At 42.2% G+C, this 26,823-nt stretch overlaps 1 protein-coding gene and 1 pseudogene across 1 annotated transcript in view; both read right to left on the reverse strand.

Moving 5' to 3' along the window:
- Nucleotides 1–26,823, reverse strand: part of LOC126281881 (tetraspanin-2A) — a 978,340-nt gene that overhangs the window by 492,489 nt on the left and 459,028 nt on the right. The gene's annotated exons all lie outside the window — the stretch shown is intronic.
- Nucleotides 11,704–11,821, reverse strand: LOC126282574 (5S ribosomal RNA; annotated as a pseudogene).

A 26,823-nucleotide genomic window follows, 5' to 3' on the forward strand; every position in this document is an offset into this window, starting at 1 on the left:
TCAATCTCATATTTTAGGCTTTCATATCCCCTTTCGTTTGCTTCATTTATTGCATTTTTATTTTTTCTCCTCTCATCGATTAGTTCAGTATCTCTTGTGTTACACAAGCATTTCTACTATCTCTCGTCTTTCGATATATTTGATTCTTTGCTGCTTCATAATTTGATCTCTAAAAGCTATCCATTGTTCTTCTACTGCATTTCTTTCCTCTGTTCTTGTGAATCCTTCCCTAGTGCTCCCTCTGAAACACTCTGCAACCTCTGGTTCTTTCAGTTTATCCATGTCCCATCTCCGTAAAATCCTGCCTTTTTGCAGTTTCTTCAGTTTTAATCTGCAGGCCATAATCAGTCAATTTTGGTCAGACTCCACATGTGCCCCTGAAAATGTCTTTCAATTTAAGATGTGGTTCCGAAATCTCTGTCTTACCATTAGATAACCAGTCTGAAACCTTCCGGTGTCTCCAGGTCTCAGCCAAGTATAAAGCCTTCTTTCATGATTCTTAAATAAAGTGTTTGCTATGCTTTAATTATGGTCTGTGCAAAATTCTATCAATCGGCTTCCTCTTTTATTCCTTCCTGTTCCTACTATCGAATTCCATTCCCCCGTGAGTAATAAATTTTAGTCTTCCATAACTATATCAATAATTTCTTTTATCTATTATTGGATATGCAATTCAAGGGATGTGTCAAGTTTTAAATATTATCTCTGTAAATAAACTCGGGTAAATCATTCTTAGGAGGTTTGTGACCTTACTATCCCCACTTGTAAATGCGCTACTCATTCATTTTTGCCACCATTTCGTGGTTAGTTTTGTTTAGAGTGTACCAAGAACATTTTCTAAGATGAAAACTTTATTTTCCTAACTGGGAAGGCATTTTTCTGGTGTTGGCAAGAGGCAGTCAGTGAATGCAATTAGGAATGGCGAAGGTTCCGTGAGAGCTGGGCATTTTTTGTAGAAGTAAGGCTGTAGCCTGCTTTGCGCCTTTATAAGGGGTGTAGGGGGCACCAGAGCTTTTCCTAGCTCTGGGTGAAAGGTGCCATGTCGCTACTGCCATTTCTGGAGAATAACTGAGCACGACGTATTTGCCAATTCTGTAGGTAAATTAAAGGATAAGACACCGATGTGTCGCTAACGTCTTTGGGAATATTCTGTATGTTTCAGTCCAAAATTTGCTGCACCCAATCAAATTTAGTAGCCTCGCCACTATGCTTGGTGCGAATCAATGGGAAACTGCGCCATCCCAGTATTAACCTCTTATTTGAAGTTCGATTTTGTAGGCCAAAAGTGGTAAGTTTCTGCAGTGTCCTAGTTTTGTCATGTAAATGAGCGATATTTTCATCCATCACACCAGCAACAGCAATGGGTCTACCCTTCCATAAAAAGATTCTTAAAAGTAGAAAGTTATGGAGGGAGGCCTATTCTTCACGATCATTAGATTACACACCACCGTTAGTGTCACTTGTCTGCCAGCTGCCGTTTCATGCTGATTGTTGCACAGTTTGATGAAATGAAATGATCGTATTGCATTAATTGCCAGAGTCCCCACCTGACGAAGTTCGGCTGCAGAGTTGCAAGTCTTTTTAGTTGACGACACAATGAGCGACAAGCGTGTTGTTGATGATGATGATGAAAAGGTAATGGGGTCAACAAAACACCAAGCACCGAACAGAGAAAATCTTCGACCTAGCCGTGCTGACCATTCAGCTAAGGCGGCGGACCACAATTTGATGATTTTGGAAAATGTACGTCCATTGTGGTAGCATGATCCATATTCTGAGCCGCTCGTTATTTACTTGATACGGCATAGAGTGTGTGTTGCTTTTTTTGGCTGTAATTTGTGGCACGGTCTTGTCTTACTAAACGGTTAGGCGACCCACTAATAATAAACAGAACCTAGTGTACACCTAACCTTTCCGTTCTCACTATGATGGCGTTATCGTACACAGTGGGCAGTTTCTACGATTCGTTATGTTGGAAATTCCCATAAAGGAATTGTATACGCACACCTTGTAAGGTCAAAGATTTGTTTTATAATGAGCATTTCACAGATACTCCTCGACTTTCATCAATAATTAGAACCCAACTATTAGTTCCTGCGCTGCTAAGTCTACCTCTTTGGTGCACACTGAAACCCGCACGCCACAGTACCGTGGCACGTCTCGCGAGTTGTGTAGCCTACTAATAATTGGAAAGTTAGCTACACTACGTAGTTTAATATTCTGTTCGTTTCGATGTACGTGTCTGGAGTCCTGGTCACATCAACGTCCCGCACACCATGTCATGCGTCTAGAGGAGCCAAAACAGAGTGATACAACCCACCGATAACACGGAAAAAAGAGGGGCCGTTGTGTTTAGGGTACTGTAGGGGTATGTTTCGCTAATGCTGTGAGTAGATTTCAGTGTGCACCAATACTACATGACCTAGGTGACAGATCATCCGTATGTGGTCATATTCCTAATAGTAAACAAACAAAACACTGCCGGCCGCGGTGGTCTAGCGCTTCTAGGCACTCAGTCCGGAACTGCGCGACTGCTACGGTCGCAGGTTCGAATCCTGCCTCGGGCATGGATGTGTGTGATGTCCTTAGGTTAATTAGGTTTAACTAGTTCTAAGTTCTAGGGGACTAATGACCTCAGAAGTTGAGTCCCATAGTGCTCAGAGCCATTTGAACAAAACACTGATTACGTAAATTTATTTATTCAAGGTGGTAACTAAAAATTTATTACGAGGGATATTCGGACAGTAAGTTCCAATCAGTCAAGAAATGGAAATCACCGCGAATATCTAATAAATCTTTGCACATATGTGTTCGACAGTCACTCTAGTATACCTGTCGGTTGCATCACCTCGCTCTTTTCACTTCTGAGTGCATGGTGAGCACATAAAGAAGAGTACAAAATAGTGTCTCCCGCCAACTAAGAGGTCCTGGTGAGAGGTTTCGCCTGATGTTATGCAGCCCACATACGGAACTTTCATACGGTTCCTATTGCCTGACAATTCTCAGTCGCAATCTGCAGGAGCAATTAAAATTTTCCTGCAGCGTTTTCGATGGGAAGTGTTTGATCACTCGCACTACAGCTCGTAATTGGCCCCCTCTGTGTTTTATCTCTGCTCACATTAACTACTGGTTATGAAGACAACATTTTCACACAGACAACGAGCTACAGATGAGCGTAGAGAATTAGCGGACGTACAGGCAGCTGCCTTCTATGATAAGGGTATTGGAACGTTGGTACAACGCAATGACAAATGTCTAAGTCGGAGTGGTTACTATGTAGAGCAGTGGCTGGAAGCTGTAACTAACTGTTTCAGATAAAATATTTCTGATTATCACAATGGTTTCCATTTCGCGATCAATCGGAACTTACTTTCCCTGGTACTATTCTTTGTATTTGTCTTCTCTATTACAAACTCTAGGGCAAAACTAAAAGGAATAACGACGCACCATGAAGGAATTATTCGAATGGGATGAAAATCTAATCGGTAGACGCTACAAACAAAAAATGGTTTCGACTTGAGAGAAATTGGACAATATATTCTAGAGAAACATCTTCATAAATTGAGGCAGTCAATAACGTGTTCATTCACCTCTGAACATCAGGCAAACAGATATTTGGCTTAGCAATGATTGACAGAGTTGTTGGATATCCTCCTTAGAGATATCGTACAAAATTCTGTCCAATTGCTCGTTAGATCGTCAAATTCCCGAGAAGGTTGGAGTGTCCCTCCAATAATACTCAAAATTTCCTCAGTTAGGGAGAAATCGTGCAATTTTGTCGGCGAAGGTAGAGTTTGGTATGCACAAAGACAGGCAGTAGAAACTCTCGCTGTGTGCGGTAGGGCATTGTCTTGCTGAAATCAAGGCTAAGGGTGGCTAGTCATAAAGGGAAAAAAACCGGGCATATATATCACCGACGTACCGCTGTGCTGCGAAGGTGCCGCAAATGACAATGAAAGCGGTCGTGTGTGTTAAGTGAAATGGCGGTCCCAGACTATCACTCGTGGTTGTTAGGAAGTATGGCGGCCGGCTGTCAGGTTGCTCTCCCACCGCTGTCCTAGGCGCCTCCAGATACGTCTACAGCCTGAAAGCCCACTGACTGCAGTAGAATTGTCTCCCATGATGACTCCCTCTTCGAACTGAGCCCCGATGACTACAGAAGACGTATGTGTAGACGCCCCAGACGGCGCTGGGTTATCAATTTGACAATCGCCCGCCGTATAGCCCGACAGCACGGAGCTACGTAATGCGGTGCCGCTTCTTTTCATAGTAGGACCCTTACAGCACACAGATACGTCGCTGATCATCTGTGCCCCGTTTAGTTGATCTTACATTTGTGCAAGATAGTGCTCACCCGCACGTAGCGAGAGTTTCTGCTACTTGTCTTGGTGCTGGTCAAATCTTACCTTGGCCAGCACAGTCGCCGGATCTCTCTCCAATTGAGTGCTTTTTGAGCTTTATGCCATCTAGCTCAAGGTTCTGACGACCTAACATGCTATTTGGACAGAATTTGGCACGATATCCCTCAGGAGTACATAGAACAAAACTATCATTACGAAGCCGAATATCTGCTTGCACATGGGCTACAGGTGGAGCAACGAGTAATTGACTTCCTCAAATTGTGAAGCTGTTTCTCTTGAGAACATCAACCTATTTTTCCGAAATACTAATCATTTGTTTGTACATGTGCGTCACATCCACCGATTTCCATCCCATTTGAATAATCCTCCGTGTTGCGTCGTTGTTTTTTTTTTCCTTCTTTTTCTACCTGCATTTCTAGATGAAATCGTTGAAACCCCGAAAAACTATGACAGAGTAGCTTCGAAGGAGACGAAGGAAAATAACGAGAAGAACGTACAGTCTATTGCTTGCACCTCGAAAATTAAACGGAAGTCAGAAGCAGGACTGAAAACGCGTTGAAGCCAAGAGATTAGAGTTGTATCGGGGAGGAAAATCTGTTGTGGCTGTCGCAATTGGCGGCGGCGCTGGTGAACAAACGTGACAAGGACGCGGCGCGGCGCCGCCGTTTGGGATGTCGGCTAATCCGGTGCGACGTAAGCGGATTCGGGGTCGCAGCGTGGTGGGGAGGCGCCGCCCACGCATTTCGCTGCGTCGCTAAATGCGCGTGCTTGTGCGTGAGCGTGCGGACGCGTTCGGCTGGCGGCTGGTTTAAGCCCTCTGCGCTACGCGCTGTGTCCCGTGCGGTCCTCGCCACTCCGCACAGCAGTCCGAAGCCAACTGGCTGGGATCACCGGCGCACAGCCCCTGTGATGCAACGTCGGCCAGAAGCGACTAACTCGCAGGAGAAGTATCTTCCAGCTCTTCTCCGAGCTGGTGCCCTAGGCCATCTCACACCCGCCAGGAACTTAGTCAGACCCAGATGCCATCACGCTGATAATACTTTGTACTTCCGCCTGTAACGGGGATTTCTCCTGAACAGAACGTTGCAAGGCATTCCTGACATGCTAAATAATTTTCATGTCTAAAACGTTTGGTGGCCAGCGGAAGTGTTTAAACTCAGAAGACTATACCTGGAGCCACTGGGTAGCGGTTCAGGACAGGGGAGTGAGGGTGGAGGCTGTCGCATTGTCCTACTGATATTTCGCAAGTCCGTCGCAATGCGCAATGGACATGGATGCTAGTGATCAGATGGAATGCTTATGTACGTGTTACCTATCAGAATGGTATGTAGACGTATCAGGGGACTCATATCACTCCAAGTGCACACGCAACTCACCATTACAGAGCCTCTACGAGCTCTAACAGTCCCCTGCTGACATGCAGGGCCCATAGATTCATGAGGTTGTGTCCATACCTGTCCATTCGGTCCATAAAGTTGGAAACGAAACTCGTCCGACCAGGCATCATGTTTCCAGTCATCAGTAGTCTAGTGTCGGTGCTGATGGGCCTAGGTGAAGAGCAAAGATATATGTAGTGCAGTCAACAAGGACCCGCCAGGGTAGTCGAGAGCGCCAACGCGCTGCTTCCTGGACTCGGGTAGGCGCGCTGGCCCCGAATCGAATCCGACCGGTGGATTAACTACGACGGCCAGTGTGCTGGCCAGCCAGAAAGTGGTTTTTAGGCAGTTTTCCACATCCTAGTAGGTGAATACTTGGCTGGTCCCCACGTCCCACCTCAGTTACACGACTCGCCGACATTTGAAACACATTCACACTGTTTCACGATTTGCACTAGACGCAGACAGCTGGGGTACACTAATAGCGTCCCGGAGAGTATGAAATGGCGGCAGGAAGGGCATCCCGCCAACCTTTAACATTAAACATGCCACATCCGTACTTAACCCTGCCGACCCTGCGCACAATGCGGGATACAGGCAGTAGCAAAAGAAAGAAAGAAAGAAAGAATGTCATCAAGGGTGCACGAGTGGGTCTTCGGCTCCGAAAGTCCAATTCTATGGCTTTCCGTTGAATGGTTCGAAAGCTGACGCTTTTTGATGGCCGAGCACTGAAACCTGCAGCAATTTGCGGAAGGGTTGCACCTCTGTCACGTTGAACGGTTCTCTTCAGTCTTCATTAGTCTCGTTCTTGCAGTATTTTTTTTCTGGCCACAGCTATGTCGGAGATTAGACGTTTTAGCGGGTTCCTGATATTTACAGTACACTCGTGAAATGGCCGTGCGGGAAAATACCCACTTCATCGCTACCTCGGAGATGCTGCATCCCGTCCCTCTTGCGCCGACTGTTACGCAACGTTCAGACCCACTTAAATCTTGATAACTTGCAATGTAGCAGTAATAATCTATGTAACAACTGCGCCAGACACTTGTTGTCTTACGGAGACGTTGCCGACCGCAGCTCCGTATTGTGCCTGTTAATATATCTCTGTATTTGAATGTGCATAAGTATACCAGTTTCTTTGGCACTTCAGTGCATGTAAGGAGTAGTAGGCAGAAGTGCTGATATATTCATCGATGAATGAGAATAAAGTACTGAAAAACATTCCATTATTATTTCCTTCACTTTCAGACTAATAATTACACCATTTTGGAATGGTATGTTTTTAGGTTGGTTAGTACCTTCAAGTATATTTTCCAAGAGCAAGCCGTTAAAGATTATTTTCACCGCGCGCAGCTCGTCTGGTGTTGCTCGTGGACGCATAACGGCTAGTCTACAATGCAGGCGTAGTCCATCTAATGGTAAAGCTACAACCATGCAGAGAACTTCAGGTAGTAAATTATCTGATGTGTTTATGGGAAGAGCTTTTATTGTACATTGTTACCATAAAGAAATTGTCAAAAAATTCTTTAAAGAAGCTTAAAAGTCCTTTCAAAATTTTTCTGAACATGAATGAAAATTCTTTCAGGCCACATTGGCTGTTTAGAGGTCCCTTTATTATGCGTCATCATCGGCTTCACCCCCTTATAGGTGCATCGCAGGTGATAATCAGTATTGAACAGAAAAATAATTTTATAAAAGGCTATTAATACACAGTGTATAATAGCGAGGACACGGGAACCGGTTTTTACTCACAACTTTCCACTCCATAAGGTCAGAGAAAATGTATGATGCCCCAACATTCAAGTTGTAAACCGATTTGTTGCGTAACCGTAAGGTGAACGTCGGATGTGTCAAAAGTCATGCTCTAATTAAGAAACCTAGGGAACGTCAGCAAATCACTGCATTTGAAACATGTAGGGACAAAACGGTGATAATTGACGCAGTGTAGTGAAAAACGTCACTCGCAAAACTATGTTTTAACAGACTTAGCGTCTGAAAAACAGACTCATTAACCGTGCTCCTAAAATAAAGTACGAGGAGTTAGTGCTTAGAAGGCCTCCGTCAGGAGATCATTTACAGACAAATGTTAGGAGGAAAAATATTTTTACCGACTGTAGTCGAGCATAAATAGGGAGTAAAAAGGGACAGCAAACGAACGCTTGCTAACCGGGAAAGGTTGATAAGAAATATCTAATTGGTAACTTACCTACAGAACTTTACTAAGACAGTGTTATCTACAAATCATTTTTAAAACTGGTATGTCTAATGCCATAGTTTTTAACCATCTGGTCGGCTTTATAATATTAACAAACTATTGTAGATGACAAGCACTTGCTGGTGAGGGCGTCAAACAAGAATATAAATCAAGACTTGGTTCGAAACCAGACGAGCTGTATTCAGCTTGAGACTCAATTTGCCTTCATGCGAGATTGCTTTCATGCGAGGTGAATTTCTGCAGCGGTTAGTAGCGATTTTGGTCGGAATCCTGCCCCACACCGTTTCAGTACTACTGATGGATGCTTCGAGTTTAGATCTTTCTTCAGGTTTCATGGGGAGCCAAAAGGAAGCAAATTGTCTGCTGATACTAATGGTATTTTCCTTTTGTTGCCTTTTTGGTAAACTAGCACCAAACATCGCTCGCAGTTCTTCTATCCGAAGGTGAAATGGCTGACATATTGTCAAGCAGACACTGAAAAGAACGCTGAAAAAATACGTGTACAGGTACAGCTGCCCATGCAGCTTCAACACGATGCCACAGTTCATCAAGAGTAGTGACTGGCGTATTGTGACGAGCCAGTTGCTCTGCCACCATTGACCAGACGTTTTCAATAGGTGAGAGATCTGGAGAATGTGCTGGCCATTCTGTATCCAGAAAGGCCCGTACAGGACCTGCAACATGCGGTCGTGCTGTATCCTACTGAAATGTAGGGTTTCGCAGGGATCGAATTAAGGGTAGAGCCACGGGTCGTAACACATCTTAAACGTAACGCAACTGGTCAAAGTGCCGTCAATGCGAACAAGAGGTGACCGAGACGTGTAACCATTGGCACCACATACAATCACGATGGGTGATACGTGAATGTGGCAATGGAGAATACACGCTTCCAATGTGCGTTCACTGCAATGTCGCCAAGCACGGATACGACCATCATGATGCTGTAAACAGAACCTGGATTTATCCGGAAAATGACGTTTTACCATTAGTGCACCCAGTTTCGTCGTTGAGTACACCATCGCCGGCGCTCCCGTCTGTGATGCAAGGTCAAGGGTAACCACAGCCATAGTCTCCGAGCTGATAGTCCATGTTGCTGCAAACGCCGTCGAACTGTTCGTGCAGATGGTTGTTGTCTTGCAAACGTCCCCATCTGCTGACTCAGGGATCGAGACGTGGCTGCACGATCCGTTACAGCAATGCTGATAAGATGCCTGTCATCTCGACTGCTAGTGATACGAGGCTGTTGGGATAAAGCACGGCGTTCCGTATTACCCTCCTGAACCCACAGATTCTGCTAACAATCATTAGATATCGACCAACACGAGCAGCAATGTCGCGATAGGATAAACCGCAATCGTGATAGGCTACAATCCGACCTCTATCAAAGTCGGAAACGTGAAGGTACGCATTTTTTCTCCTTACACGAGGCAACACAACATCGTTTCACCAGGCAACGCCGCTCAACTGCTGTTTGTGTATGAGAAATCGGTTGGAAATTTTTCTCATGTCAGCACGTTGTAGGTGTCGCCACCGGCGCCAACCTTGTGTGAATGCTCTGAAAAGCTAATCATTTGCATATCACAGCATCTTCTTCCTGTCGGTTGAATTTCGCGTCTGTAGCACGTCTTCGTGGTGTAGCAATTTTAATGGCCAGCAGTGTACTAAGCAACGTAAGTGCCAACTATGATATGTGGAAATGAGCCGGGGACTATAATAAAAAGAAATGTAAAAAGAATACAGTCATCGAAGAGGCGATTGATAAGAAGAGTAGCTGGTAGCTGACAATACACTTTCTGACCGGAGGATGAAAGCGAAACCTGTAAAGGGCTGGAGTGAACAGCTTAAATGAGTAGTTTCAGGGACATAGAAGCAACTGGAAGACCGTCACAGGAATGGAAGGAAACAAAATAGCAAAATTAATGATGCTTATAACCAAGTGTGCAAATATCCCTAGGAAGATTGAAGCAAATCAAAGATTTCAACCTAGTGGACGTAACAGACAAATGGGTAATATATCTATACATATCATGTTTAAAATATTGCCATTTCTTAAGTAACAGTGAAGTAATAAGTTTTTAATTACGTATAAAACTCTGATCCGATGTAAGTGTGGTCCTGAAGGCATTAACCAGATGAGATTAAATAAATAAATAAGAAATACAGGTATCTCAGGATGAATATTCAATGTTCAGGCGTAAGACGGGAACGATTTATTTGAAGCAAAGAATTTCATTTGGACATGTGCCTAATCCGAATGATTTCCGAGATACAACAAATTTAATGTAGATAGTTATTTATTTTCTATATTTTTCAATATGTTACCACTACTTACAACACATCACAGTACTGTAGACAATGTCGAGACGAACAATTGGATATGGGACACTTGTGGTCTATCGAGTCGGGACACTGTTTCAAATTGGCCAACAAAAACTAGATAAACTACAGCGCATGCGCATCACACGACATTTTCAATTTTCTCTCGCGCACTCGTGCAAACTAGGAAGAGAAAAAAGTTAATTTGGCTTTTTCTGTAGGAACATTACGCAGTTTATACTGTGGCCTGTTTTCGCTAGAGGACGCGATTTCGAGTTATTCAAGAAAAAAGTGTCGGGGCACACCTAACAGCGCTCATCGTTGAACCTGGATCGTGGATCAATTTGAAGCTGGTGGCCAAAATATGAACTGACTTTTCCTCACTGTAGAGCGGTTCCCCATTGATCATTATAATATTTACCAGTTTGCTGCCATACGATTATTAGAACCCACGATGGACCTCTGTGAGCAGCTGTATTTTAATTATAACCATCGGTAAGTTCCTTAAAGCGTCACGTACCAATAATGGCACCAGGTGGCACTAAGTGTCGCTGTGAGCAGCTGTCACAGCGTTGGTGCTGAGCGGTACAGGTCGACGAGTTATAAAATCTGTGAAGACACAATAGAGTTTAAAACGTAGACGACAACTGTGTTGCTGCGCTCTGACAACTTTTCATCAGTAGCAATCAACTCAGTGGCAGTGGACAAGTAAAGTAGTAGAGACGTTCTCTTAAGCTCCGTTAGAAAATTTAGGTGGCGTCAAACAAAAGGAACAGACACTGTTCATTTAGCGCTGGACGTGTTAAATTCCACATTAGTTTCTCTACCGTCCTTTCATTAGTTCCTTTCTCCGCTGTGTTCTTTATGTCGCATTCCGCGACGCCGCACTGGATCTCTGCGGTTTTTTCTACGGTAGAATCAGAAAAGAGAGTCTGCCATAAATTACTCATTATCTGCCACTGAATTTATGTTTGATAGCGTTAGTCGTGGAGTCAAAGCAACAGTTCTTAACTCTGGTAATACCAACGCATTTTCAATAACGTGTAGTACCAAGGGCACGGTTATACTTGACGGCACCAATAAAAGTTTAAAAAAATCCTTAATTGTTGTTAAAAACTAAAAACTAAATTCCTCCCGAACAAACCATCTACATCCACATCTACATCCATACTCCGCAAGCCACCTGACGGTGTGTGGCGGAAGGTACCCTGAGTACTTCTATCGGTTCTCCCTTTTATTCCAGCCATGAAGGCCCAAAGGAACCGACCGGCCGCCGTGTCATCCTCAGCCCACAGGCGTCTCTGGATCCGGGTATGGAGGGGCATGTGGTCAGCACACCGCTCTCCCAGCCGTATGTCAGTTTACGAGACCGGAGCCGCTACTTCTCAGTCAAGTAGCTCCTCAGTTTGCCTCACAAGGGCTGAGTCATCCCGCTTGCCAACAGCACTCGGCAGACCTGATGGTCACCCATCCAAGTGCTAGCCCAGCCCGACAGCGCTTAAATTCGGTGATCTGACGGGAACCAGTGTCACCACAGCGGCAAGGCCGTTGGCTAATTGTTGTTTCCCTACAGTAAAAAAATATGTATTAAATAGATACTGATGTGCAAATAGCGTCCAGAACCCGAAAACATGTTTTAGCACACTATTGGTAATATCAAAGCACTTTAAACTAAAGTTTGTTAGGGACGCACGGGGGGAGGGACGGAGGGAGGGAGCGCTCACCGTAAAAATAAAAATTAAAAATGCAAAATTCGTTGGCTGCTGTTGGCTTTTTCTCACAACATACTCTTTGAAGGTCCTGGATACCAAAATATTAAATGACATTCGTTGGGGAAACTGACGTCTACTACTATGACTTAAATTTTTCGCTTAAGTTTCACTGAGAAGAGTAGTTTATTAAAGGCAACAAAAAAAATTCAAAATTTTAAAACAGAAACTCACTGACAAAACTGCAATATTTTTAAAACGTGAGCACCCCTCCCCCCTCTCCTTCTTATTGCGGGAAGTAAAAACGCAAGCAGTCTCTAACTCTTTTGTAATGTAGTGATATCCAAGTACAGTACAGAAGTTATGTCTTTTGTTATTGTTCCAAGGAAGGAGGCTACTTCATGACTGGTCGATATCGCAATACACTTCGTATTGTTGTTTACAGAAAACCTATTTCCATGCTTGCTCGAGCACTGGATATTAAATGGATTCTAGCCAGAAACACCCATGTTGATCCGATGTTCTCATCTATAGTTTCCATCCCCGTTTTCCTCTTTTCCTCCCATCACTTTGCTTGTGAGGATAGGACTCTGTAGTTTAATCAGTTTTCCACGTTCGTCCTTTTCTGTGAATTGTTTCACCGCTCCCACCTTCCTCCCGTCAGAAGCCGGCTAGTCTAACAGTGCCCGCGTCGCGACCACCACTCTCCGCAGCTGCCACACGATACTCGTGTTCCCTCAAATAAGAGTTCGGCAAACAAGACTGCGTCGCCGTTAGCCAGATAAGAAAAATGAAATAGCGCTCCTCTATTTTGATCACGGGAGAAGGGAGAACAAGGGGCCTCCCCGGATAACTTTTCTTATTCGGAGAACTTTGCGGCTTGTTTTGGCATCCGCCGTTTTCGCAGGCGCGCCGGGCATCAGTCACACAACGGGAAGGGGGGGGGGGGGGGGAAGAGAGGGAGGGAGTAAGTGGACGTCGGGGAGAGTCTTTCGTTTTCCGCGGAGATACTAGCAGGCGGGACCCAAAAGTTGCCGGCCGCTGGGTGGGCAATTTTTATAAAGTGACTGCAGATAACGTTTGTGTACGTGCCCTGGTGTAAAGAATAGCGGCTCCCTGGGACAGGGCCGAGTCAGATACAGCTCGGATATATTGCTCTGCGTTTATAACGCGTGGGCGGCGCGGGTCCGGACGCCTCGCCGACGTCTACCGCCCCCAGCGTCGGGGGCGGCGCCGCCTGCTGTTTGCATCCGAGTGCTGAGGCGTGCATCTCCACGTCTCTGGGGAACGAACTTACACAGTTGTGCATTATCCGGGATGCAATTTGGAGAGACGTTTCACAGACGGGATGCGCTAAAAGGAGTGACACTGGCTACACTGCGAATAAACCGACATCGTTGTCACCTACTCCTTCGCACGATAATGAAGTCGAATCGTGCCTCTGATTAATTATCAGAACGAATTATCTGAAATTGCTACAAGTAACATTTGGAGTCCTGCACAATTCCTGTATTGCTCACTACGTAAGAAGCCGCCAGCTCATAAACCAATGACTTTTTTGTCGAGTTTCGGATAACGCCCATGCTGAGATAGCCCGCAAACCAAACAAATAGCAAATAACAGTAACTGTATCTATGCAAAAATATAAAAGAGTACAACATTGCAAGTGCCGTCAAAATTAAACATCTGGACATCTAGATCAGATATTTAAAGACAGTACGGATCGCAAAAAGCTGACATGGCAGACAAGCTGAGCAACGACAACGCAATAAGCAGAAAGACAATTTAAGCCACCGGACAGCGATGATGAATAAAAAAGTAGTGCTACAAAGCAACAAAAGTGGAATTTCTTTTATTTCTGTTTCAAAAGAAATGTATCCATCAGCACCATCTGATGGATTAAATTGTCTTCCTATCTGCCGCAGTATAGCTAGTCAGTTGGTTTTCTGTGATAGCATTCTTTGATACATACTGTATTTATATACCTGATCATAAAGGTGTTCAATGTGTATATTTCACCTGCTTAATTTTGACGATGGTTATAGCTTTATCCTCTGGTATATTCTTTTCATAGTTACATTTCCGGTTATTTACTAAGTATATCTGAGGATGGGTCCTGCCCGAAACCTGTCAAAAAAGTAATTGACTTATCAACTAACTGTTCCTTATTTAGTGACCAATACAGCAATTGTCGCGGTCTCCTATTGACTTGCAACATGATTCCATTCTTCCTGCGTAACTTTCTCAAAATTACATTCTACATGAAGGAGGATCTCAGGTGGAGATGTATTTACTTGTCAAGTGTGCAGTGGACACCGGTCTTGTGTCGTTATAATGTATAAATCATTGACATATCTTACACCACTTTATTATGTTTTTAATTAACTTTACTAGACACTGCATTCAAAGGTTAAGCAAGCAGAGAAAACACAAGGTTAAAGGTTATAGTTCACTGGGCAAAGATGAAATGGAATTTTGGAGCGGAAGGTAGAAAACAGATCCGATATTTATATATAAAAAACAATCTAAAAACAAAGTACAATAGGGAAAACCGTTTACATTTATTCATTTTATTTAGCATACGATAATATTAATAGAATGAAACTGTATAAAATTAAGAGGAGAAGAAGATGTCAACAACATTTAATAGATATTTCCGCTTGAAATTCCTTTTGCACGCAGACGATGCCATAGAGCTGGCGGAGAATGAAGATGATCCATAGAGAACAATACATTTATTACGTAAACTTTACAAATTGTTAATTTGATAATATCAGAAGATGAGATTTCCTTTAAAGGAAAGTTTTCTGTACAGACAGAAATTGTGAGTAACAGTAGAATAGACGAAACATTTCAACTATTTAGGTTGTGACGTCACATATGAGAACGTCGAAGACATAAAGAAGAAATTAGCGAAGTTTGGAGTTATATGAGGAACAGTAAATAGATATCCTTAATAAATAAAACAAGAAAAGAAATAAGAGTGAAATTTTAAAAGTTAATGACAGTTCCAATTGGTATTTACGGAATTCAAACTTGGATTATAAGCACACGTCAAGAAAGTTCCATACAAGCAACAGAGATGATGTTTCTAAGAGGAGGATGGGGATGCACAAAAGCCAACAGATTTGGAATGAATTCGCAAATTAGGGAAGAACTGAATACATTCAATAAACTTCATAAAATAGAAGAAATAAGGAGAAAGTCGGATGAATATCTCGAATGAATGACTGGAGAGAGATTACCTGCCCAGATAAGAAGTTTAAGCCGATTAGGAGAAGAGGTCAAGGAAGGCCGATGAAGCCACGGGTACAGTAACAGGTAAAACAAAAAGACGTAATGCTTGAGGTGGTGAAGAAGATGATGATGATGATTAAACCATTCATTTTGAAATTGTCCTCACTAATTGGTGTTTCAATATTTATTGGCAAGGGAATCTTCATTTAAGGAAGGTTTTACCATGGATTATTTTGACGTGGAGTGCGTTTGGATCATCCACAAGTGATAGGATCAAAATCACTGTCGTCTCCGGGTATACAGTGCATTTGAAGAGACTTTCACTCCAATCCTGTTAAGCTGAGCAGGAAAGTATGCATATCCCAACCTTATTATAATAATTGTTGTTAGATATCTCTTGTGAGGTATTTCTGATTGTACCATGGTTTTGTTGGTATGCAGCACTGGCGTTGAAGCGAATGAACTGCTCTTTCTCTACTACTGTTCCCAATGATGGTACCCCTCTTTATTTTGAAATGTGGAGGAAGTAGGAATATGGAAACCGTGTAACAACTAGCTCCCTTTCTATGATGCTTTGTTTTCCAAAACCATCTACTAATTCATCATACCCAATACAATGTCCTTTTACTGAAATTAGATACGCGGATTTACTTTCATTGTGGGCTTTCTTTATTAACTTCCGTTTCATGATGTTGAAAGTGCATGATTTGAGTGTACATATCAGGACCCAGCTGTTAATGGATAAATCGTATCTGAAGACGACAATAAATTAACGAAGCTGGTAATGTGAACCCTATAGGTGTAAGGTGATTCTGACGTAATAGATAAAAAAGTAAACATTTATGATTTCGCCTACTTTCCGTTAAAGAAAAAAATTCCGTGCACGACATACGAACTGAAATGAAACGATTTTAGTTCTAGAAGCTTTTCACATGCTATACGACCGTATAAAGGGAGTACATGACAGAAAAATGTGAGAAATGACGAAGAGTAAAAGGCCATGAGACCATAGTTTAAAGCAGGCCGTCGTAGATAACTACTATGTTAATACACAGAAACAGACAATAAATACCTACTAATCTGACTACACCATCTGATATTTCAACCAAGAATTGAAGTGTATGTGGAGTTTCTTTTGATGGAACGAACACGTAAATTTATCCTTGGGAGAAACAGGTCAGAAAGGGTGTTACATCAGAAAATTTCAAAAGCAATGTATTTCACGCTTGTAGTAGATCGCCTACAGAAAACTTCGTTCTCTCAACATTTGAGTGTTGTTCCTCGGACTGGAATCTGTGTCGGGTGTGGTTGTATCAACGGAACTGATTATAATGATTCCAAGACTTGCTGGTTTCGAGAGGTGACTTTCCAAACTGATGCGTTTGCTTGTCTTTGGGTGGTTTAGGCAGGCGGAAATCGTCACAGAAATTCTCAATAAACTCTAGGGAAGACGTTACTACAAAGTTCTAGTTATTGCAAAGGGCCTTGCTCAGATAATTCCGACAACATACTTTTTACTATGAGAAACAACTTACGATGTAAACCTTACAACTCATCTAATGAATATGTTTTCTAAATTAAAGAAATACCAACAAATTTCTCATTTACTGTCTGCGAATGGAAAATGGAAGACACGATTTTGGTACGTCATGTACTGCCACCGCAGGGTGTTCGCTGGTTTTCGGTATGCGAATGCAGCTACAGAAATGTTACCTTTATAAACGGTAGATTTGGAAAAGAAACGTAATGACGATTGAAACGATGGATACCCTTTGATCAAAGTGATAACTAAATACTCAAATTACCTGTCCAACGCAGATCTGGCCAAACAGCTTTCGCGAACGTGAACTTTCCGGTCTCGCTCCTGTGTACCCTCCGAGTGCAGTGGTGAGTGGTTTTTATTTGGGGGGGGGGGGGGGGGGGGAGAATGAAGGAGCAGAAAACGGAAGGCTACAGCCCGACAGAGCTTGAGAAAAAGCAGTAGCGTTGTCGACGTCAAACAGTCTGCTGAAAATATTGCTTGCGTTAGATCACATTTACGTTCCGTATTAGGAATGCTGTAGTCTCTATTCATTTGTCCAGAAAAACAAAAAGTGGAAAAGCTACATCGTGCAACGTCGAATATGAACTGACTTACTTTTCGGGTCCTTGAAAGGCTACACAAAGTCGCATTATTATCAGCCGGAAAAACACTTACTGGAACGTCATTACAACACCAGTCAGTAAGATTATATATTGCACATGTCTTATAACGAATCACACTGAGTGTTGACTGAACAGAAGGCGACCATTAGGCAAATAACTGAATTCACGGTTAGTAGATTGTTGACAAAACTCTTGGTGATGGACGTCACAATTTATTTGAATTTATTAAGCGTTTTAATACAAGAGTGACAGATGTAAAAATTACCGAACTATCAGTTTAATAAGTCACAGCTGCAAAATACTAACGCAAATTCTTTACAGACGAATGGAAAAACTAGTAGAATCCGACCTCGGGGAAGACCAGTTTGGATTCCGTAGAAATGTTGGAACACGTGAGGCAATCTGAGCCTACGACTTATCTTAGAAGCTAGATTAAGGAAGGGCAAACCTACGTTTCTAGCATTTGTAGACCTAGAGAAAGCTTTTGACAATGTTGACTGGAATACTCTCTTTCAAATTGTGAAGGTGGCAGGGGTAAAATACAGGGAGCGAAAGGCTATTTACAATTTGTACAGAAACCAGATGGCAGTTATAAGAGTCGAGGGACATGAAAGGGACGTAGTTGTTGGGAAGGGAGTAAGACAGGGCTGTAGCCTCTCCCCGATGTTATTCAATCCGTATATTGAGCAAGCAGTAAAGGAAACAAAAGAAAAATTCGGAGTAGGTATTAAAATCCAGGGAGAAGAAATAAAAACTTTGAGGTTCGCCGATGACATTGTAATTCTGTCAGAGACAGCAAAGGACTTGGAAGAGCAGTTGAACGGAATGGATAGTATCTTGAAAGGAGGATATAAGATGAACATCAACAAAAGCAAAACGAGGATAATGGAATGTAGTCGAGTTATGTCGGGTGATGCTGAGGGAATTAGATTAGGAAATGAGACACTTAAAGTAGTAAAGGAGTTTTGCTATTTGGGGAGCAAAATAACTGATGATGGTCGAAGTAGAGAGGATATAAAATGTAGACTGCCAATGGCAAGTGTTTCTGAAGAAGACAAATTTGTTAACATCGAGTATAGATTTAAGTGTCAGGAAGTCATTTCTGAAAGTATTTGTATGGAGTGTAGCCATGTATGGAAGTGAAACATGGACAATAAATAGTTTGGACAAGAAGGAATAGAAGCTTTCGAAATGTATGCTACAGAAGAGTGCTGAAGATTAGATGGGTAGATCACATAACTAGTGAGGAAGTATTGAATAGGATTGGGGAGAAGAGAAGTTTGTGGCACAACTTGACCAGAAGAAGGGATCGGTTGGTAACACATGTTCTGAGGCATCAAGGGATCACCAATTTAGTATTGGAGGGCAGCGTGGAGAGTAAATATCGTAGAGGGAGACCAAGAGATGACTACACTACGCAGATTAAGAAGGATGTAGGTATCAGTGGGTACTGGGAGATGAAGAGGCTTGCACAGGATAGAGTAGCATGGAGAGCTGCATCAAACCAGTCTCAGGACTGAAGACCACAACAACAACAACAACAATACACGAGTAGCATCTTTTAGTAACTGATATGCCGCACAAGGAGGATGCTATTAATCATAAAGTAGTCTCTTGGGAAAATCAGCTTCACGTTCATGATATGCAATATTTCCCGTAACTCAAAGCAAGCATTTTTTCGGCATGACATGACTGACTACATTTTAGGAACTGAAACGTTTTGTTATGAGTTTTTAAGGAGATTCAAAGAGATTATACGACTGAAGACGGATTTCGATTTATTTGTCAGACCGTTCTCGCTTTTCAATGATAATGTAACACATTACCATCAACATGAGTTGATACACGTTCACTATGTGATGAAAAGTATCCGGACACCTGACTGAAAATGGCTTTCAAGTTCATGGCACCTTCCATTGGTAATGCTGGACTTCAATGTCGTATTGGCCCACCATTAGCCTTGAAGACAGCTTCCTTTCTCGCAGGCACACGTTCAGTCAGGTGCTGGAAGGTTTGTTGGAGAACGGCAGCACATTCTTCACGGAGTGCTGCACAAAGAAAAGGTGTCGATTCAGTCGGTGAGACCTGGCACGATTTCGGCGTTCCAAAACATCCCAAAGGTGTGATATAGGATTCAGGTCATACTCCGTGCAGGCCAGTCCATTAAAGGGATGTTAATGACATGTAGCCCCTCCGCCACAGGATATGCATTACGAACAGATGCTCGATCGTGTTCAAAGACGCATTCGCCATCCCCGAATTGCTCTTCAACAGTAGGAAAGAAGAATCTGCTTAAAACATAAATGTAGGCTTGTGCTGTGATAGTGCCCGCAAAACAACAAGGGGTGCTAGCTCCCTCCATGAAAAACACGACGACGCCATAACACCACCGCCTCCGAGCTTTACTGTTGGCACTACTCACGCTGGCAGATTACGTTCACCGGGCATTGGTTATACCCACACCCTGCCATCGGATCGCTAAATTTGGTACCGTGATGCGTCACTACACACAACTTTTTTCCACTGTTCAGTCGCCCAATGTTTACGGTCGTTACATCAAGCGAGGCATCGTGTGGCATTTACCGGGGTGATGCGTGACTTATGAGCAGCCGCTCAACCATGAAATCCAAGTTTTCCCACCTCCCGCCTAACTGGTTTGGATAGATGTCTGCCTATTACACATAACGAGCCTCTTCAACTGTCAGCGGTCTCTACCAGTCAACAGATTAAGTCAGCCTGTACGCTTTTGTGCTGTAAGTATCCCTTCACGTATGCACTTCACTACCTCATCGGAAACAGTGGATCTAGGGATGTTTACGAGTGTGGAATTCTCACATGCAAACATAGGACACAAATGACACCCAGTCCCCTGACCACGATGGAAGTCCGTGAGTTTCACGGGGCGCGCCATTCTGCTTTCTCACGATGTCTAATGACTACTGAGGTCGCTGATACGGAGTACCTGGCAGTAGGTGGCAACTATATGAAAAACGTATGTTTTTGATGGTGTCCGCGTAATTTTGATCATTTAGTGTATATGGTAGAAATCAGGTAAGTGATCGCTTTGAAATATCCAGAAATTTCAAAGACTTTTGTAAAAGCTTACCCACTGAGCAGAATCCTAAATAGCACAAACGAGCCGTTAAAGTAATTCCAATGTTTGGTTCAACACAAGTGTGTTACCGTTTCTTTCCTCTTATGAAATCGACAAAATACCTCCAACAATTGGCTTTAACACATTTTAATATGCAAACTGCGGATGTCTGACTGTATGACAAACTGTAGCTCCAAATATATTACACACCCTAAAATTGAAGTGTATACATTTATAAACATCAGGGCTCCACGTTAAATGCATCTTTAGAAAACATTTGTTGGTTCTGTTCCCCGTGTTAGCACTATTTAACGTACTTGGGTTTGTGTGTGTGTGCTTTTTTTCCTTTTCTTTTTTTAGTTATCAGCCTTCTGACTGATTTGATGCGGCCCGACACGTATTCCTCTTTCGTACCCAACTCTTCGTCTCAGAGAAGCACTTGCAACCTACGTTCTGAATTATTTGCTGGATGTATTCCAACCTCTGTCTTCCTCTACAGTTTTTGCCCTCTACAGCTCGCTCTAGTACCATGGAAGTCATTCCCTGATGTCTTAACATATGCCCTGTCATCCTGTCCCTTCTTCTTGTCAGTGTTTTCCACAAATTCGTTACCTCTCCGAGTCTGCGCAGAATCTCCTCATCCCTTACCTTATCAGTTCATCTAATTTTCAACATTTGATTCTCTTCTGTTACGGTGTCCTCATTGTCAATTTTTGACTACCATACAATGCTGTGCTCCACACGTACATTCTAATATATTGCCGGCCGGAGTGGCCGTGCAGTTCTAGGCGCTACAGTCTGGAGCCGAGCGACCACTACGGTCGCAGGTTTGAATCCTGCCTCGAGCATGCATGTGTGTGATGTCCTTAGGTTAAATTAGTTCTAAGTTCTGGGCGACTGATGACCTTAGAAGTTAAGTCGCATAGTGCTCAGAGCCATCTGAACAATTTTCTAAGATATTTTTTCCTCAAGTTAATGCCTATGTTTGATACTAACAGACTTCTCTTGGCCACGAATTCCCTTTTCGCCAGTGCTTGTCTGCTTTTGGTGTCGTCCTTGTTTCGTCCGTCATTGGTTATTTTTCTGTCTACGTAGCAGAATTCCTTAAGTTCATTTACTTCGTGACCATTAATCCTGATCTTAAGTTTCTCGCTGTTCTCATTACTGCTACTTCTGATTACTTTCGTCTTTCTTAAGTTTATTCTCAGTCCATATACTGTAGTCATTAGACTGTTCATTCCATTCAACACGTCCTGTAATTCTTCTTCACTTTCCATGAGCATAGCAATGTCACCAGCGAATCGTATCGTGGTATCCTTTCTCCTTGATTTTTAATCCCACTCCTGAACCTTTCTTTTATTTCCAGCGTTGCTTCTTCGATGTACAGGCTGAACAGAAGGGGGGGGGGGGGGGGGGTGAGAAGCTTCACCTCTGTTTTACACTGTTTTTAATGAGAGTGCTTCGTTCTTGGCAGTCCACCCTTATTATTCCCTCTTGGCTGTTGCATATTATCCGTTGCTCCCTATAACGTACCCCTATTTCTCTCAGAATTTCAATTACCTTGCAGAATTTTACATTGTCGATCGCTTGTTCCAGATTGACTAATCCTACGAACGTGTTTTCATTTTTCTTTAGTCTTGCTTTCAGTAACGTTGGAAATGTCTCTTTGGTGCCTTTACCATTACTAAAGCACACTCGGTTGCCCTCGTCGTCGCGCTCTGGGGCCACAGTACTTATCGAGGCCAGCTCTACTACTTACAACGTCATTGAGATTACATGATGTTCAGTTGGAAAATATTAACATGGGTGTGACACTGTGCGACCTCACAAGCAGTAGGTCTTATACACAAATGGATCCTGTCCAAGAACGGGGTGTTGAGTTGAGCGATGTGTGGCTGTCAAGCTGCGATGCAATGCCTGGTCCAGACAGGCAAGCAGGAAGTGTCCCACGATCCGAGCAGGGTAAGGCACGTAGCGAGCCAGTAAGCGGTAGCCGCGTGCATTCCCCCTCAGCGTCAAGGGGCAAAACCGAGCCAGCGCCTCCTTGTGGACGCTAAGCAGCATCGTAAGTTCATGACGGCCAAAAACTAAGGATTCATGAAACTTAAGCACTTACAGACCTGATACACTGCGACTGCGATGAATAAAAGTTTTCAGAAATAACTGCAACCAGTCCTCTGGATCAAAGCCTTCTAGATATAAGGCCTACGCACACTGGCACGTGACGTCACAAACTGTTTGCCATCTTATCTTTAGTCGGCAGTCCTGTTGGCATGTATATTGTGTTGAAAGGGTGTGCCACGTGAAAGTGATATATATTTCATACAGTATTCGCGTACAGTTCTTCGAAGTATGGGGTACAAGTGTTGCGTTTGCCAGGGAAGGCATGAAAGGCATGAAAGTGCACATGTTTCGATTTCCCAAATGTGTTAAGTTTAGAAATCGCTAGATTGCAGCTATTCCCAGATAGGAATTTCTGTCTATGCATCATTCAAGGGTAAGTAAATGACAAAAAAATTATTTCGTGTTATTTTGTTCTATTGCACCACATTTGCCAATTGTTTTCAAAAGCAGTTATGTATCATGTATCAGTATAATTTGTTTCTTAATTCTGGACAATTGCTGTGAGGTTAATACGAAGCTGGCTGTGAAATGTCTCTCATATTTGCAACTGTTGTCACACAGAATAGTTATATTAATTAGTGTGGCTCGAAAATGTTTAATGCTCCTTATCATTCCTACCAGATTATTGAGTTTCCAGTACTTTTATTTGGAAGAGCTACAGAATGATTTTGTTCAGTTTTACATATACAGCTATTCGGAAATAATTTAAATTTGAGTAAACTACCTTAGAAAATTGCTTTAATGAATCCAGTGTTCGACAGCTTAAGTAGTATAGAAAGCAGAATTTCGAGGTAAGTGCATTGTGATTAAATTAACAGCACTCTGTGACACGAATTTCAGTCAAGGATTTAGGAGAAACAATCTTTTCATTTTTAAGGTTCTAAAATTCTGGAGAAACAGGGAAATAAAATATTTTTTCGTTTTTTCATTTACTGAACATTATGTCAGGAGGTGCTCAATTTCGTCGAAAGATTTGAGTTTCGTCTGAGGTCAGCAAATTTTGAAGTGGAGAGGAACATTTACGAAAATAACCATGGAAACAAATTCTTAAATTCTGTAGGAGCTCCAGCTGCTTTATTTAAGACCGAAAATGTCGGTTTGTTGTTGCATATTGCCGATTTTTTACTGCAAAAATCGTAGATCCTGAGGTAAAAGACAGAATTTAAAATAACAGTTTGTATTGAAGCCTAGAAACGCGTATTTAAGGCAAATCGTCAAAATCATTTTACATCTTTAACTAATATTGGGCAGTTTTGTTCAGTTACTCCACACAATGATATAAATATCCATACTTTCATTACAAGGCCATGTAGAAGAGGAAAGCACGAGAATCCCTATGCGGTCTCAGCTCTAAAACTCGTAAAGTTCGTATAGATGCAGAGTGCTTAACAGGAGCGTTCCGATACAGACCCGGCCATCAGTTTGTGACGTCAAAAGTGTGAGCGCAGGCCTGTAGTCTAGGTGTTGTCTGGATGCAGTTATTTCTGCAAACCTTTAACGCTTCATGTATTCGTTAAAATCACTGAAATCATTTTCAGATCAGCTATAGAAAATCTGATAATCGCAGTGCACCCGAATTACTGAGACGATTTGAATTAAATTAGTAGCATATTTCAACAAGAAATATTTTGAAAGTTACTGACGCTAATGTGTAAAATTGCTTGTAACAGAACCAACTCATATTATTATAAATATTATTATTAAACATGCATACAACACTCTATTGAATAGCTACTGAAATCAGCTATAAAATGAGCATATTTGGCATTCCAATAAACAGACCAACAGTTTTTTATAAGTAATATATTATATTGCTATTAATCACAAGCAGAATAGCGCTCTACCAAATCTACAGTTTGGCAGTGTTGGTACGAGTATAAATAATGTAGTAAGTGATAGGATTATCAGTACAACTGGTAGCATTGGTAGTAAAAGGAACATAAATGTATGATATTGAAAATGGCAGCAGACGAATTATATTTGTTTTTTTTCTATTTGCTTGCTTGTTTTGGACATAATCAGGAACCCCCATCATTCAGCATTAGTGTTTTTCTCCTTACGAAAGATAAATTGCATTTTATAAGTGAAAAAAAAGTTGGTCTCGTAATTCCACCGATATTGTGTCACCAGATCAATTAATTTTGAACCAAGTACATTTTACATTCACTTACACGAAATAATCTTTATAATTATTGTTGGTCTTTGTAATCAATAGAACGTTCTTCATCATGATCGAGGGCAAGAGTTTCTTGTTTTACTGACAGGTGCGCAAGACATTGTTTATGAATAACCGAAACATGTTTTATGTAAGCTCGACGAAGTACTGAAGCGGTTTTTCTTTTGTTTTTTGATTTCCGTTTTTTCTTTTTTCTTTTTCGATAAAAAAGGTAATTTTATAGTTTTTTTAATTTTTACTGCAACGTCTTTGTGTTACACGTTCCAAATCGTCAATTTTCGAGTAAAATGTGTAATAAACATGTAATTTTGATATAAGTACCTTTTATTTTTAAGTAACAGGCAGGGGGATAGCTACGTAGTTTACGCGGTCCTTTAGTAGGATATAACTGGTATAAGTGCAGATGTAAATGGTACCTTACTATGCACATGTGTCAACGCATTGATTGTTTCTTTTTCTGCATCAAAAAGCCTTCCTACAGACACATCACACAATTTACTACCTGATAATTTCTGCACTGTCATAGTTGCACCACTAGTAAGTGGAATACGCAAGCCAGAATAGACTAACCATTTTGCGTCCAGGCATCACACTTCAACAACTGACATGCGGCCCAGGGGAAATTAAGCATTAGTGGCTTGCTCTTGCCACATGCCCTTTGAGCTAGTAACTAACCTAAAAACACACTACTCCTATGTTATTCGTCTACAGACGACGTAAATCCTGGTGTAATATTGTTCAGTATTGTCCTCAGTCACCAATAGGAATCTCTGACTCGTTACATGCCTTGTATGCCTTCACTAATCTTCTAGATGGTCCCTGCTTCCATTCTCTAGGAGAATCTAGTAACACACTGGTAGTATAAATGGTTCAAATGGCTCTGAGCACTATGGGACTTAATAGCTGAGGTCATCAGTCCCCTAGAACTTAGAACTACTTAAATCTAACTAACCTAAGAACATCACACACATCCATGCCCGAGGCGGGATTCGAACCTGCGACCATAGTGGTCCCGCGGTTCCAGACTAAAGCGCCTAGAACTGCTTGGCCACACCGGCATGCAACGCTACTAGGAAAACCAACGTAGTCTATGCTTGCTTGTAATGGTCTACGGTAGCCTATGGGAGTGTTAAAACTGTACTGACTAGAGGACCGTACGGACTTCTCCTAACCGGTTTTATTCACATTGACAGGGTGTGTAGGACACGATCAGAACTTCATATGTAAACAGGAAGTCACAAGTCTACTGTTTTCATGAAAACCGGGTTTGAAAATTTTAAGAGTGCTTATATACTTTTTATGGTTACGAGATACTGTTTTCACCAAGGTAGTCGATCAAGTGCAAGAGCTGAGGAAGCAGCAAGTAGAGTGGATTTCAGGATCGTTTGTCGCTGTTCTGTGTGAGATAAGGCGGTACGGTCTTGTGCGGTCTATGAGCCTCAAGTGTTAAGTGATACGAGTCATGAGCAGCTGGACTGGAATTTTCAGTGTATTTCTTCGTATCATCCGGAATATGCAATCACTGAGTCCCGGTATAGACATTTGTTACTGAACTGTGGTTTCAGGAATTGTTTATTTCAAATAGACTTTAATGTAGTAATTAAATTTTAGGATTTTTTTTCAGATGAACTATTTGGTGCTCTGCACAGTGCCAGTGACACAAGATAAATGTTGCCAGCTTCTGCTCTGCTTCCATAGCACTGCGATATCACATCACATTTGTTTCATTGTATATAATATTAACCTCTGTAAGTTCTGTTCAGTATAACTTGCTCTTTAGTGCTGAATAAAACTGAGAGTGAGTCTCAACGCTGTTGTCTAACAGTGTTGTTTAAGCCTTTGTTATTTAAAATACTCCATTAGGGCGCAATGCAACGGAGAGTAACCGGTCACCTAGATTAGCAGTCCAGCCACCAAATTAATACATCGTTGCATGCTCGCCTTCCGGTTATTAGGTGTTAACAAATTTGTTTCATCTGATGATTAATATCACTTCATTTTAAACCTTCCGTTATACAGCAATCATACGTCGAAAGTCGGTTAAGGCGTACTGTCAATCTACCTTTGATT

The sequence above is a fragment of the Schistocerca gregaria genome, chromosome 7, assembly GCF_023897955.1.
Source record: "Schistocerca gregaria isolate iqSchGreg1 chromosome 7, iqSchGreg1.2, whole genome shotgun sequence".
Lineage (NCBI taxonomy): Eukaryota > Metazoa > Arthropoda > Insecta > Orthoptera > Acrididae > Schistocerca > Schistocerca gregaria.